Below are 4699 nucleotides of genomic sequence, written 5' to 3' on the forward strand. Positions count from 1 at the left end.
ACAGTGTCACATCTATTTAACAATTAGACTACGAGGTCGAGTTTTCTATGATATAATATTTAATCAGAATAAAATATTGTGTTTGCAAACTTGATTTATTTAACGGGGGAACCCCCAATACGCCAGAATGATTACCAGTGATGACTTATAGTGAGTAGGATGGAATAATATTCACACGATAAAATCTTTATCAAAATTTTAAATTCGAAAACTTTCGCTGTGGGAATTATGAATTCAAAAATAGTGTAACGCAAAGGTCTAATTAGCAATTCAGTCGTCGATTCCACGTACTAAAAGACAGTGTCAGTTACATTGGATATGATTTCCTTAACATAGTAAAGAAAGCAAGATTTCTCGTAATATCGAGTCATCAAGCAGTACATCGATGCTGCTATTATAGTACTGTTAATTATGATATAATATTCAATCAGAATAAAATATTGTGTTTGCAAACTTAATTTATTTAACGGGGAACCCCCCGATACGCCAGAATGATTACCAGTGATGACGTATAGTGAGTGGGATGGAATAATATTCACAAAATAAAATCCTTATAAAAACTATAAATTCGAAAACTTTCGCTGTGGGAATTATAAATATCGAACATGCCAGGGACGTTCACTTTGTCATGAGTCTACCACTCTTGTTTATTTTATTTTCTTTCCTTTTTCTTTTGTTTTGTTTTGTTTTTTGTTTTGTTTTGTTTTTAGGAAGGTTCAGTCATGGATAATCTTCGTCAACCAGAATATGAAAGTGAAAGCAAACAAAACCTTGAAATATCAAAAAGAATTAATACCTCTCTCTTTGATCCAGATTAACTTCTAACTGTTCAAAATTCTATTTACAGTATCTGTGATAATGGCCTGCCGAATTCTCAGAAATTGTTAGGAACTTTATTATAAATAACAATAACGTCACAAAACAACTTTTATAAAAACCAAAAGAAGCTTAGTTTACTGGAATATTTTTTGATGAACATAGTTATTAGAGCGGAATCATTCTTAGGTAGCACATGAGTATTCTCGGAGTGTTTTTAAGTCATTCGTTGACCCGTTAAAAAATACTTGATCAAAGAAGCCAGTTCTTTCACGATCACAAAACCATAAGATTTCATTTCGCACTGACTTTTCAAAATTAACCTTAATTTAGACTAGCTTATAATGTATTCCTAATAAAGATGGAGTAAAGGTATGAAAGACATGGTTGACAATGTAATAAAAGAAAGCGGCATCCGATGAGTCCAACATGACTGGATTATTTAAAACAACCTTAACCTACATTCCGTCTAACTACATTTGATCATACTTAGAAAAGGATTCCATTTAATAACAATGATGTACTATATAATACCGCTTACGAGAAACTTTGTCACCCGTGAAGCGAAAAACGTATAAACTAGTGGCGCGGGGAGTCATGGAATAGTTTATATTTGACGCTTCGCCCGACGATATTACGAGAGACGAAATGTTTGTGCTGACAAACCAGGAAGACCTGCTGGTTCATATTCGCTTTCGCAACAAGAACAAGCCGTTTTGATGCAAGAATTGTTAGAACAACCAGAAAAACTTTATCCGAGCTCTGTAGACATGAGAAATCTGTAATCATGAATGTTGTATTCAATACATTTCACTTTCGGTGTTTATAGCTCAAAAGAATTCCTTATCAAAGATGCGAAGAAGATCGAATAAACTATTGGTCTGTGGTATCAAAATTCAATCCTGCGATGTTTGTGTTCCTTGACGAGTGTGGATTTGTAAGTTCTCCTTTCAGAAACTCATTTTGTTATACCTTTTTAACTGATCTCCGCACTGGGATTGTGATACTGACAGAGGTTGTAACGAATGTTTCTGCATTACAGGATAAACGAATCTCGAGACGCTTTGGATACAGTTTTCGATGCTATCGAGCTCAAACACGAAGATGGTATGGCAATCCCTGTCATCTGCACGGAAGGAACAATACACTTGAGTATCCGCCGCGGGAATACTACTGAAGAGAAATTTCTTGAATTTGTGAATGAAAACCTTATTCCTAATCTACAGCCGTTTGATGGGATTAATCCTCGCTCTGTGGTTGTAATGGGTGAGCACTCACGTCACATCAGATTTTGTTAGTATTTTATCTCAACGCATTAAATTAATGAAGACAATTGCATTATATTTTTACAGTTTTTATAGTGATTGAATTTGTGCCATTTGGAATACATTTATGAAAACAAATTTTTCTCAATGTATATAGAATCTAATCTAACCGAACCGAACAAAAACTATTATCTTGCAACATCAACATCAAATCTAAAGTGAAAATAATCTTTTTGATATGCAAATGCGGAGTTGTTTTGGTTGAAATGGAACTATGAGTTTTTGAAAACTTTTATTAGTATATTCACTGTCAAGCTTGGCTTTAGGCTTTCTATTGCTATCATAATTCAAAGATCGATGGGCTTCATCCATTGTAAACATACAGCCGGAAAGATTTGATCTAAAAAATTCGGATGACGAGAAATGGTCTCTGAGTCTAGGGAATTGACTTTGTGCTGAGTTAGCACTTGTTATTTATAGATAATAGATCATTATTAATAATAACAGAAAATCATCACATAAAATGTTACATGAATTGTTGGTTTTTGAAGCCTTATGATGCCTGTTGAAAGCAACCAAAATATCTCGAGATTTTACGACGAAAAAACATAGAAATGGCCACAACTACTAACTGATTAGTTGGGACAATGAAACAACGCGGTTGCATACGTGACGAGAATATATTTCCTTATTTTAATTATTATTAAGTTATAATTAAAATGATATTAATTAATTTTACCTTAAAGAGCCAGCACCAAAACTAATACTGAGAAGATGAAAATGTCTAAGGTTAACATTTTCAATAACGGATAAATATATCATAGTTATTTATTTCATTAAAGCTAGCTCATTAGTATTTTTGTACGTACTAAACGACGTACAGTGTCATGCAAGCAGCACATCGATTTTGCTGAAATAGCACTGTTAACTACGATTTAATATTCAATCAGCATAGAATATCGTTTGCCTCCTTGAAGTCAGTACGGGAAACCCCTATATTTTCAGCGTTGACGTTTACATAATAAAATATTCACACGAAACTTTATTAAATCGAAAACTTTCGCTCTGAGAGTCAGAAATATCGCCAACCAGCCAGGCAAGTCCAACTTGTCATAGTCTAACAACTCTCGTTTTTTCCCGGAAAAAAAGGATTTTTTGGAATTAAAGTCTCATGGAAAGACTTTTTCGACCGGGGACTGGAAGTGAAAGCCAACATGATAACCTTGAAAGATCAAAGGATACCTTCTTCTTCTTCTGGCCAGATCAGTTTACTTTTGTTCTGTAATGTTCAAGAGTCCACTAACAGAAAGTAACTGATAACAGCCTACCAAGTACTCACTGAATCGGTAAGAAGTTTATCATAAGAACAAAATATCACAAATAATGATTAATTATATGACTAAATCCCGCTTTTAAGATTAAAAGCTATGTCAAACGTCGAACTTCAGCAAAAAATTCTGACAATTCAGCAAAATTCTCTGTTAACCATAGAAATTATGTCAATTCAGCAAAAAAATTATGTGAATTCAGCAAAAATCTCTGTTAATCACAGAAATTATGTCAATTCAGCAAAAATCTATGTTAATCACAGAAATTATGTGAATTCAGCAAAAATCTATGTTAATCACAGAAATTATGTCAATTCAGCGAAAAATTATGTCAATTCAGCAAATATCTCGGTCAATCACAATCGTCAATTCAACGGAAGCTTGTAGGGGACATGCGAGATGTGAGTTGGGTAAAAAGACGAGACAAATAGACATCAGTTTTTATGTGTCTGTCCTCTTACTGACGATAAATTGCGTCATCACATTGTCAAAAGTAGTATGGATCCACAAGGCGACCAAAAAAGTCCGAAAAGTCGACCAACTCTTAAAAAACGTCAACCAACTCTAAAAAAAAAGTCGGCCAATGAGAAAAAAAAAGTCGCACGAAAGTTGTACGAATTTCCTCCTTTTTACTAAGATTTTTCCGAAGATTAAGGCCCTGGCTAAACGAGGAAACATGTTTCCCTAAATGTTTCCTAAAAAAAGTGGCAAAACTGTCAGGAAACATCGGGAAACAATGTTTCCATACGTCTTGTGCCGCACAGCAAAAACATTTTTTGCGTCTTGAAAGCAAAATTTGTTGCACACAACAATGTTTCGCATGTGGCTAAACTGGGAAACATCGAGGAAACATGCGCGCGGTAAACATGTTTCTGGAAACATGTTTCCTCGTTTAGCCAGGGCCTAAGAGAATTTTTTTAAATATTTAATTGATAACAGGTTTGTGGAAGTAATCTAAATGAGTGAAAGTTGAGGATGCCACTTTTAATTGTTGGATGTTGTCATGGTATTCTACGAGGAAATGAGTAGCTTTCTCAGTTCTACTGATACCAAGTATCCCAGTTTAAATCTGAGATGCTTTGTATCCGTATGAGTTGAAAAAGTACAAAAACCTTTGTTCTAGAAGCTGAAACGATTATCTGTTTATGGTCAACTGAAATCTAGTCATCATTGGTAAGGATTTTACAACAACCGTTGTTAAATATTTTTATCATTTAGATTATCTTGTAAATTCATAGTTTGTTTATAATGCTTAGTAAATTATTATTATTATTATCATTATTATTATTA

This window comes from Actinia tenebrosa, unplaced genomic scaffold, assembly GCF_029948245.1.
Source record: "Actinia tenebrosa isolate PJP-AT-01 unplaced genomic scaffold, QUT_ActTen_1.0 PGA_scaffold4__44_contigs__length_22323623, whole genome shotgun sequence".
Lineage (NCBI taxonomy): Eukaryota > Metazoa > Cnidaria > Anthozoa > Actiniaria > Actiniidae > Actinia > Actinia tenebrosa.